Source organism: Petromyzon marinus, chromosome 52, assembly GCF_048934315.1.
Source record: "Petromyzon marinus isolate PM22_M1 ecotype Great Lakes invasive population chromosome 52, UKy_Petmar_22M1.pri1.0, whole genome shotgun sequence".
NCBI lineage: Eukaryota > Metazoa > Chordata > Hyperoartia > Petromyzontiformes > Petromyzontidae > Petromyzon > Petromyzon marinus.
The window spans coordinates 10432631-10444554 of NC_133718.1; the positions used below are offsets into that span (position 1 = coordinate 10432631).

The 11924-nt window shown below is 48.4% G+C and overlaps 1 long non-coding RNA gene across 1 annotated transcript; it reads right to left on the bottom strand.

Moving 5' to 3' along the window:
* Positions 1 to 350: 350 nt before the first annotated feature.
* On the bottom strand, positions 351 to 3720 carry LOC142931340 (uncharacterized). The gene is made up of 2 exons (XR_012947332.1): positions 3096 to 3720; positions 351 to 1561 (listed from the first exon to the last, which is right to left on the bottom strand). It is a non-coding gene; the product is annotated as an uncharacterized LOC142931340 (long non-coding RNA).
* Between the last annotated feature and the right edge of the window lie 8204 nt (positions 3721 to 11924).

An 11924-nucleotide genomic window follows, 5' to 3' on the forward strand; every position in this document is an offset into this window, starting at 1 on the left:
GTGCGAGGACAACGTGAAGCTGCGTCAAAGAACAAGCACGGTGGAAGACGACAACGCCACCCTGAGGGTGAGGGAGGCGGCGACGCGTAAGGACAATGAGGCGTTGCGTCGAGAGATGCTGCTTCAGGAGAGGGCGATGGTGCTGCATCCACAGATGCTGCATGAGGAGAGCCGGCTCGTAGAGAATCAACGGCTGCGTCACGAGAACGAGAAGCTGATTCGCGCCGCAGCCGTCAACGTCAGCACCTCCACCAATGTCACGGACACTCCCAACGCCGCGAACGCCAACACCAACAACGCCATCACCACGACGCCAACACCGCCGCCACTAATGCCATTGCCAAGACGAATAAACTTTCATTTTTATGGCTCAGAAACCTCTTTCATTCAACTCTTTCATTTTAAAAGTTAAAAAGCCCGAATTAAAACATCACACACAAAGGCAAAAGACAAAGAACCCCCGCATAGCCTTCACAGACTGTTTGGACAAGGGCTGTTAGCAAGGACGTATAACCAACACGACCGCTCCTCACACAAAGACTGTAGGGTCAAGTGCTGTTGGCGAGCACCTAATAAGGCCGGAACGGTACACGAGTGGGTGGGTGGCCAGCACCACGCCCGACTGCCTTTGTCTCCCCAGTAGCGATGTTTACACCGCACCAGGTACTCATTTGAGGGTGAGTCGACCTAGGGGAGGCCCGGGACCGGCTCAGATAATCGTCACTGTTGGCCGCGAGCGGGAATTGAACCCGGGTCGCCAGGATCATAGCGCAGCGCGCTAACAGCTACACTATCGCTCACACACACATGGACACACACATGGACACACACACAAGTGGCTGACTTACTAATGGGTTCTGTTCCTGAAGACCCTTCATAAGTAGAATGGTTCGTAAGTCGGGACGAGATAATTTACTGTATTTAAATGCACATACCTGTAAGTGTTATAAAATGTGTTATGGTTAAACAAAAAAGGGAAGCATTGTTAGGCATAAAAATAACAATAATTGTACATTTGCCTGTAACACTGTAAAAAATATACTGTATGGGGAATACAACTCAAAATAAAGTTACGTGAAAATAAATTAATCCGATTTGTTTTCGTTACCTTGAGTCTAGTCACGTGGTAACACTGTGGTGGTATTGTGAGTAATGTATCACGTGGTAACACTGTGGGGGTATTGTGAGTAATGTATCACGTGGTAACACTGAGAGCCGCTTTAGGGGGTATTTGGCCTACTCTTTCACACGCTTTCCCCCAAGATGTGCGACCTGCCGATCGATTAACCGCTCTAGTCGGCATGTAACAATCGCTTTTAATTCCTCGCCTAACAACACTCGCTCATTCGTATGACACACACGGCAACGCTCAAGTGTCCCACCAGGCGAATGTGCTCACGTAAGGTGGAAAGCCAGGGAAGGGGGGAGGATGGGACAAGGGTGGCGACGGGTAGGCCCACGGTGGGACGCTCTGCTTCTGCTTGTGACCCTTCTTCCGTTCTCCGTGCCCACCCTTGGGTCTGCCTGGCATCTCGTAGTCGTCGGCGGAGGGGGCACTCTCCTGCGGCGTCGGCGCACACACGGGAACGCACATCGGAGAGACGCTTTCGCGCGATTCTGCATTCCTTAAATGACTACGGCTTGACCTCGTATAACGGACCGTGCTCATAACGACACCCCATTTATTACGAGCATAGCTGCAGTGGCGTTAATTCTCGTGTCGATTCGCATACTTCCACACAGCGTCCGGGTTACCTTAGCCACCCTACATATATAACGATCGTGCTCGCTGCCAAACATCCAATCATTGATGGGTTTTTCTTTTGTATTCTATGAATAATGTACACATGTACCTGCCTGTACGTTATGTTTTAATTTAGTATTTGTTTAGGATGCCTGTTCAAATAAACCATTAGATATACACAGCGACACATTGCCGCTGTCACGTGTTTCCTCAAGGTCCAGTTTAAGTTTTCATTCCAGGTTCGCTAGTGGTTCGTTCAAAAAAGGTAATATCTGTATTTACATAACATTACATACGGGCCTTGAAACGACGCACTGCATTGTTGGCACAGCATGTACTTCCACAATGACAGAGATCCCCCGCATAGCCTTTAACAGACTGTTGGGGCAAATGCTGTTTGAGAGCATCTATTAATGCCGGCACGGCATGCGATGGAGATGGTTGGCCAGCACAATGCTTGGCTGCCCTTGTTTCCTCAAATGTGGATATTTACACACAGCACCAGGTGACTATTTAAGGCTGAGACAACCTAGGGGAGGCACAGGAAAAGATTAAATATTAGCCACTGTTATTGGTCGAACTCAAGTCGCCGGGTTCGGGGCGTAGTGCACTCAACCGCACCACCACTGTACTTCCATTGGCACACATAAAAGACAAAGATCTTCTAGAATTCTAAATAATGTGGCAGACGAGTTTTTCATCTGACTTAAAAATCGATCAAAATTGCCTTCAAGAAACGGGTTTTCTTCATGTTTTTACTTCTCTTCAAATGCAACGCATTTGGTTCAACGACGCTCCACAGCTTTAATTCCCCACGCAGAAAAAAATCTTCGTCTTGCCAATCAACCTACTCGTATTGTTACGCTCCAACAGAAGGGCACCTCCTCACCTCCACCCTCGGTAACACGGCCAAATAAAACATCGGGCTGGGTCCACGTCCTGGCGAGAGCCACGTAGCTGCCAACGTTTAGGGGTTAGGCTGCTTTTCTTCACAAATGTATCAAAAACTTCCTTTCCACCGCAATGAATGATTTATGCTATAATTTACAGCCCTTCATGAAACCCTCTTGACAGATGAAGGTCTCACCATGCCGTATTGGGTCATGGGGGGGAGTTGTTTGACCATACATTGCCATTTTGGTTTGTGCAAGATGGTCAATGTGGTCCCAGGACCGGTCTTGAAAAGTTACAAGTTTAAGCCTTGGGGGAGGGGGGGGGGGTCGGGTTTTTGCACCACTGGCTCAGAGCAAATGAACATTTGCCCCATTGAATGTTTTGAGCAGGAAAGGCAGCTCAACTCTCAACGAATCCATTCATCCGAATCCATCACAGCCCCGCCGCCCCGGCTCACCTTGCCGGCCTGGGACGCCGCGTCGGCGTCGAAGCTCGCGGCCGCGTCGCTCTCCCCGCCGGCGCCGGCGGCAGACTCCGCCGCTGGCGGCAGAAGATCGGCGAGCTTCAGCTCATCCTCGTTGCCGTAGCCCGTGAAGACCACGACTCACGTGCCGGGGCTGGCGTCCACCGACTTGATCGTGGCGTCGTAGACCACGCCATCCTCGGACCAGGCAGCCTGGCAGAGGTCGCCCAGCCTCCAATGGCACGCGAGAGGTTGGCACAGAGACGGGCAACGATTGACCCCGTCTAGCCGACGCGTGCCACTGGAGCAAGCGCTGTTGGCACACCTACGAAGGACGGCAAGGCGCAACAAGGCGGCGATGCAGCCAGCACCACGCCTGGCTGCCTCAAGTCTCCACAAAGTAAACCGCTGTAGTCTGCACTCCACCAATGGAAGAAAAGCAAAACTACATTAACTCTCTCCTCAAGAGCTCCCGTGGCTGGAAGACCTCGACATCGGCATTTAGCTGAGGAAAATTGCCATCCGCAGGACTGTGTATGCTTACGTACGATTTGTGTTCCTTGTTCTCAGTGTCGTTGCAGCAGGGAATACTCACAGGGACCGTTTGGCTAACCATCAAACTTTTGGCTCGATGTTTCACTGTGCACTTTCAGATGCGCTTCTGCGGCCATCTGGAACGCTCTTCCTTTCCGATATTAGGAAGCCACTGGAGCTACGCACTTTTACATCTAGACTGAAAACTAATTTCTTTAGAAGTGCTTTTTGTGTTCAGTTTCTTGTACTTCCCCCGCACCTCTGACTAGCGCAGTTGGCTATGTACGGTGCGAAACGTCGTGAGAATTTGAGTGTTTTATTTTTATTATTTTATTATTTCCCTTCTACGTGACTTTACCGAAAGAACCAAGAATATGGTGCGAAAGCAGTTCAACATACATACATGAGAATCTTTATTTAGACTGGAGGAATTCGATAAGCTATGAAGCTCATTTTCACAGATGGTCCAGAATGGGGAGGTCAGCAAGGTACAACAGCAAAAAATACAAATGAAATGATAGGAGTGAAAAATAAAGAAAATGGTTAGCAAGTCACTAAATATAAAAAAGGAATTTATTATCAAGCTTGGGCAAGGCAGCAAAAAAACAACAAAACAGTCCCAGACCACACCGAGATAACACCACACAGTAGCAGTCTCTCAATAAAATGGCACATTAACACTGAGCTCGCATCTGGCTACAGCTCCAAATGGCTCACACGGTGGAGCCTAAACAGACTGAGAGTGGATTTCGGCAGAAGCAACTCTCTCACGAAATCATGGGGGGTTTCTACTGTTGTATATGCCCCCCTTTCCATCTTAATATTAACAAGTAATTTTTCAATACATATAGATACATATTTCTATTGTTTCTTTTAATTTTAATAATGAATAAAAACACCAAACCAGGCCTCAGCATGGCATGTGGAGGTCATATTTACCTTGACCCACTAACACGATTTTGACGTTCAGAGCCCTCCCAGGGTCAGAGGGAGCAGATAGAGAGCAGAGCGCAGCGGATTGCAAGGGGCTGACGTAAACACAAAGCCAGGGTCACTGGGAGGTTGCGTTAGCCTAGATCTAGTTAAGTCAAAAAAGCTAATTGGTTCTGCATTACTATCAAAGTAACTTAAAGTCGGAATTTAACGACAGGGTAGGCTAAAGTTATTGATCTTCACACCCACTTCAATTGAACCCTGCCACAAGCTACGTCAATGTAACCATCACCCGTCTATTAATTTAATATGAAATGTATTTCCATATTTTAATAATTTCTATACGACTTGACCCGAAACCTATAACAATCAGGTTTTCCTAAGTCAACATAAATGCTCTAGCCTCCACCCATACGCAAATAATAAGCAGGGTTAAAGTAAGAGTAGAGAGGAAAAGAAATGCAAGGGCACAGCAAAACTGCAACGTAAGCAAAGGGCGATGTTAAACCCAGGGTCGGAGAGAAAGGGAAATCCCGGCCGTCTTTGTATCCCTGCAGCGAGGGGTAGGAGTGTGTATACGCTTGGGGAAACACGAGTCAAACACCACAACGAGAAGCTGACTCAGACCTTGGATTGATACAGAATCATAACTGTGGAACTCTGATGAAATGAAATGTTAACTTAAAACTGTTTAACCATTTCTTTGTGCGTCGGTGAAAGTCGGAGGGAATATCGCCCCTCCCTCCAGGTTGTGCACCCAGACAGAGAGGCGCCTTCGAAAAAATTTATAACATTTGATTGTTTTACTTGTGAGTTTTATGGTAGGAGTATGACAACGGAATATACCGTGGGTGATGCACAAGGACACACACTGACACACGTACGGACACAGATACATACGGACAAATCCTGACACAGCAAAAATCGAAAGAAACCCCGCCTTGTGGGCAGGATCCAAGTGAAGGGATTTTTGGGCATAAAAGAGAGTATTGCTGAAAGATTATTCTACATTGAGTCCAGCTGCAGAGCGACCGACGCACCAAGCAAGAGCTTCTGCAAACCAGAGCAAGAGCACGTGCGACTTGAGTCATCCAGCAGTGGAGAAAAACCTGCTTTCAGCAAACCAGCAACGAGCACGTTCGAGTTCTCCACCCAGAGAGAGGGAGCGTGCCGATGCAGCTCATTCAACAGCGGAGAGAAACTGCTGTCAGCGAACCAGCACGAGCGTGATCGCGCAGCTCATCCAGCAGTGGAGAGAGGTGTCCACTGAGCAGAACTGAGAGCGATCAAGCAACTCTCCCCCGTGGACAGAGGCTGGCTGCTGCGTGGAGGAGGGCGGCGATACGTATGATGCACTCCCACACACCTCACCGCTCTAAAGGGAGCGAGGCTACTTCTCCTACAAGCGATGCCAACTTCAGCGTATGGCAACAAAAAAATAATTAATTCCAAACACTGACTATTCAAAACAATTCATATCACTCAAACATACACAGGTCCTTAACCAGAAGCGAACACTCAAGTCCGTGAACCATCTGGCTGTGGAAGCATCGATCGTGTGATAACAGTCCGTCATTTATAAGTATATTCATAATTTCCCTCTTTAATATTTTGTTTTGGACTGTACTTCTAATCGCATAAGTTACCAACCGATCCATCAATACGAATTAACCCTTGGCACCTTCGCCACAGAGCTACGCTCCTGGGGAGGAATCGTGCTAAACCGATTTTCTGATCATACAATCTTATTCACGAATTAATTAATTAATCTCCCGTGAGATAACACGTTCCGCCGCATACCCTCACACTAAGCCATTTCGGTAATCTTATAGTCTGTCCGGTGGATCTGTTGTTACATTTATGCCTTTGGAAATAATAACTGTTTGATTGTCTTTTTATATGAATACCGTTGCATGTTAATCAATCTCCTGTGATCATGTGCTGACCATTTCAAGCATAATGATCGTTCATATTATAATGTATAAGCTTTTGTGTAGCATAGCATTTGCATGTCCTGACTCTCTCTCTCACTAACAGCAATCGCTTTATGCGGGGTCCATGTGTTATCAAAGTGAAATCGTAAAGTCGTTGATGATACTGTCTTGAAACCGTGTGGATATCGTGTTGAAGTTCCAAGATTGAGAGTTCACATACATATTATAGTTAAGGTTTAATTAGAAAATAAATTGATTAATACAGAAGTGGTCGTGTGATTCTTTCCTGAAATTTTTGCATAAAACCTGTATCCTGCGATGAGATATGAACTCGGGAACCTAAATTATAAACACACCAATCCACACTCATTAAACTAAAGCGAACGATATGAACATGGGACCTAAAATATGATATGAACTCGGGAACCTAAACTATAAACACACCAATCCACACTCATTAAACTAAAGCGAACGATATGAACATGGGACCTAAAATATGAACACTCGGGGAGTGTTAAAGCGAGAATCATTGTATTATGCTGATCAATAATACGAAGTTAGACAACGAGGCCGAATTGACACTAGCGTAACTGCACACGATTGATTGCGTTATCCTGATTGATAACCCCACCTCGTCAACGAGGCGGGGCCTGATTATCATAAAGGCTATCATTAACACAACCACACCCACTCGTATAAATTAATACGATTGCCTCTCTAATTAGCATAGTTACATGCATAATTACACGAATTAGCATAATTTCGGATTAATTATGCAAATTTCGACTTTCATTTAATTTTAATTATTTTTCATCAATTTTCACACACCCACATATACAACACTACGCAAAAGAAGAAGTTGATTATGATAATATGGCTTTCCCCTTTCTGGCAATAAAACAGAAAGGGGAAAACCCTATTATCATAATTTAATACTGGCAAAGGAGGTCTCATGAAATAAGTTGCTTGTCAGAAGAAGCAAACCTCATGGACCTTAAATTTCGATTTAAAGCTTTCGTGACTGCAATGATTCATCTTCTTTGGTTCTTTCGGTAAAGTCACGTAGAATGAGAATAAAATAATAAATTGATAAAATAAAATAACACAATAATATTCTCACGACGTTTCGGCCACAACACAAGCGGCCTTCATCAGGTGAAGGGAGCGAGACTGTCTGGTAGGACAGCGCTGGAGTGAGAGAGCCACGTTCAGATCACGGCTTTTAAGCTGTGTGAGAGGAACAAAGAGCCTTGACGAAGGAATTAGCATTGTGTTATTTTATTTTATCAATTTATTATTTTATTCTCATGGACCTTCTCTCTGAGATTACCCTGCAACACTACAATGCCAAACACCAGAAGCGTTGGCCTGTGAAGAATATTGGTGAAAGACCAATATAGGTTGGACAGCAGACACGACAAATCGGACAACTATTAACATCACGCAGGTAATGGTCAAAGCTATAAATCACATTTGCAAATAAACGTGACAGCCACATCCAGAGCACCACTAATCTTCTACTTCAGGATATTTACCTTGTCGGAGGGCGACACGCTGCTCCTCTTGTGCCGTCTCCGTGTCTTCGCCCGCTTGTTCACGGACTTTGTCTCCCCGTAGGTCTTGGGGCTCTCGCAAGTGGCGGTGCCATTTTTGAGCGCTGTCTGAAAGAACACGGGCGGTTAGTTGAGGTTGGTTGGGTTTCGTGTGGCCACGGCCATATACACTGACGTAGTCACGGGCCGTAGGTAACCCACCCCTGCTCTAAGACGTGTAAGACCAGGTGTCTCGATCTGCTTCTGTACATACACGTACTACTTTTGAACGGCTCGTAGAGTGTTGCCAACTCAGCAATTTTGTTGCTCGATTTAGAGGCATTTTGGGGGGTTTACCAAGCGACCAAATTTGAGTGACTTTCTGGGATAATTTTGAGGATTTAGAAGCAATTCCCGCTCGTATGAATGTACGCATTCACATGACATTTAAAATGGCTCATCGACTCAAAAAAGCACGCTCTTAGAAATCCTACGTCACTTTGCTATGGCACAGTGTCGAGTGCCATTTATTATAACTAGTCTAGGCATAATGCAGCCTTATTGAGTTAGCAACAATGCTGTCAAACCACTGTGTGCCCATTTTCCCCATTCATATTTGTGGCTGACATGTTTCCAACCTGCGCATGCATCACTGTGCACGTTCTCCGCCGCCTGGTGAGGAAGTTCGTTTAGACAAAAACAGTCAAATGAACTTGAGCAAGGCGCTTACCATCGAATGATAACACAGTACTCGAAGGTGTGCGCATGTTGAATTTCTTTCGCATCGTACGTAGCCAATGATGCTAATCGGAGGTGTGGGGGAAGGAGAACAAAAATGTAGCCGTGAAGAAATAAGTTTTGTAACCACTGGTGGTGCACGTGACACACGAAGTGTGTTATATTGTCGGGCTTTCCCGGGTATCCCTTGCAACAGGTGTGTTGTGTCTCAAGGTGTAAATATAACCATGTACACGCACACAGAGATACGAAGTGCACAAGTACACACAGACAAGCGATACAAAGACAAAGACCCCCCCTTATAGCCTTAACAGACTGTTGGGGCAAGTGCTGTTAGCGAGCACCTATGAAGGCCGGCATAGCACACGAGGGGGTGGGTGGCCAGCACCACGCCCGGCCGCCTTTGTCTCCACAGTGGCGATGTTTACACACCGCGCCTGGTCCTCATCTGTGGCTGAGTCAACCTAGGGGAGGCCCAGGACCGGTTGAGCTCACAGCCAGAGTCGGAGACACTCACCTTGAAGGACGTGACGGCTTTGTCATACGCCTTGATGAGCGCTGTGTCGTCCCAAATGTCAGAATCGTCACTCTACACAGGGCACACAACCACCACCATCAGCACCACCACCACGACCCTTTTGAGTCGACATCGACCGCACGCGGCACGCTCAGCACGCGGCACGCTCAGCACGTGCCACACGCTCAGCACGTGCCACACGCTCAGCACGCGGCACACGCTCAGCACGCGGCACGTGCTGAGCGTGCCGCGTGCGGCGTGCGGCGCGTGGCACGCTCAGCACGCGGCACACGCTCAGCACGCGGCACACGCCGCACGCTCAGCACGCGGCACGCTCAGCACGCGGCGAGACCCACGGCGTTCCCCGACACCCGGAGCGCTGTGCGAGAGAAGTGACGTCCGTCCACTGCAGTACCAGGGCGCGGCGCATTGCGGCGCTTGTATTGACCATACTTCACCACGCTGGTACCAGAGCGGGTCTGTGAATGCGGGCGAGTGAAGGCTCGAGTTCCGTACAGTGCTGACATACACGCAATTTGCTAGTTAATTGAATGCAAGTACACCGTCGAAACTGATAGCAAGAGGAAATTATATACCGAGCCAGTGGTATAAAATCCTCATTTCGAGGGCGGCGAGCGGCGACTCGCATATGACCACCGCTGTTGATTCGCCACAAAGTAGTGCACTGTTGACTTCATTCACACCGCACTGTAGTGTCACTGTACAATGCACGTAAGCCCAACAGTGCACGCGCAGACAGCGCTGTACACGCGTACCGTGCGAACATAACGTCAACAACATAACGTCAATAACACAACATAACGTCAATAACACAACATAACGTCAATAACATAACGTCAATAACATAACGTCAATAACATAACGTCAACAACATAACGTCAATAACACAACATAACGTCAATAACACAACATAACGTCAATAACACAACATAACGTCAATAGCATAACAACATAACGTCAACATAACGTCAATGACACAACAACATAACGTCAATAACACAACAACATAACGTCAATAACATAACGTCAACAACATAACGTCAATAGCATAACGTCAATAACAACGTGTTCATTCTGCTTCGCGGTGCACAGCATACAGAAGAAGTGCATCCGACAGCCACGACTCTACTGACGCTACCCCCCACTCTCACCAACCCGCACTGAGCAGGCGAGGTGAAGTATGGTCAAGTTAATAAACCCCACGGGGTGTGCAGAGGCCCTCGTCCAGCAGTGGACGCGTGGAGCACAAAGAGGAGGGGGTATGGGAGAGGAGGAGGAGCGGGCGCGACTTGTCCATCACCTGCCCCTTCTGGTAGACGTCTCCCCGCGACACGGCCATGGACGATGGCGCGAGCGAGCGAGCGAGCCCGCAAAGAGGCCCCCCAGGAGCTTTGAAACCTCGCAGGAGAAGCGCGCGACTGATGGTGGTGGTTGTTGTTGGCGGCGGGGGTGGTGGTGAAGCCAAGCCGGCCGGTTCCCTTACGTAACGAACACAACAGCAGCAGCAGCGAGGAGACACGCTGCTTTAGCTGGGTGTTGTTTATCGGAGCTTATCGAAGGCCGCCTCTCTTGCTGCCTCCGAGTGAAGGGAGCGCGCGCCCCATGTGCGCCCTGAACACCGCAAACCTGCGACTCGCCGCCGGCGGCCATCTTACGCAAGGGAAGCGTCGCCCCCCGCAGTGAATGGGAAAGCCGGCGATGGGCGTCATCAACACGTCACCACTTCACCTCCCCACTCCCCACCCCCACGAAGAAACGGGACACGGGGATTGGGCCAAAGCGGGAAACTCTTCCCTGTGTAAGATGGCCGACAGGAACGCGTACACCGCGGCAGCGCTATGGACCCCGCCCCCTTCTCCCCGTCTCCCCCCCGCCATTATCCTCCCCGCTACCGCTATAGGCGCTGCGCGAGACGCCGCGTGATAAAAATGTTTTATAATTAATTAGGGCGCAACCTCGGTCTGTGACGTAACAAACATAATTGTTGGGGGCGGTGTCAGTTGACGTCACTGGCAGGTATCGAATTTCTAAGCGTCACATCCTGTGCGTCACATCCGGCGATGACGTCGCAATCGTCACAGGCTAAATACACGTGACGCTCGCACGTGACGCTCACAACTCCAACTGGCTCCTCACTGGCAACACGCGTGGTCAAGATGGTGCTGCTGTATGGGGTCAAGACGTTTGTCATGTTGACCTTGATTCACATTACCGGATTGGTTGGTTATAAAGGAGACAGTGCCAACTACCCGACCCCGACTCCATTGGTCACACAGCCCAACATAGACCCCTTGCCATGCGTTGTGTCACAGCAGCTCATGGCCGTTGCGATAGTGATGATGGCTGTGATCGAGATATTCCTGTGGCGACGTTGGAGCTGTAACCTATCCAACACCGAGCGTTACAGCGCCATGCTGTGCGAGGAAAACATGAAGCTGTGTCAAAGAAGAAGCACGGTGGAAGACGACAACGCATTCCTCAGGTTCAGGGAGGCGGAGACGCGTAAAGACAATGAGGCGTTGCGTCTAGAGATACTGCTTCGGGAGAACGCAATGGTGCTGAATCCACAGATGCTGCGTGAAAAGAACTGGCTCGTAAAGAAGGAGAATCAACG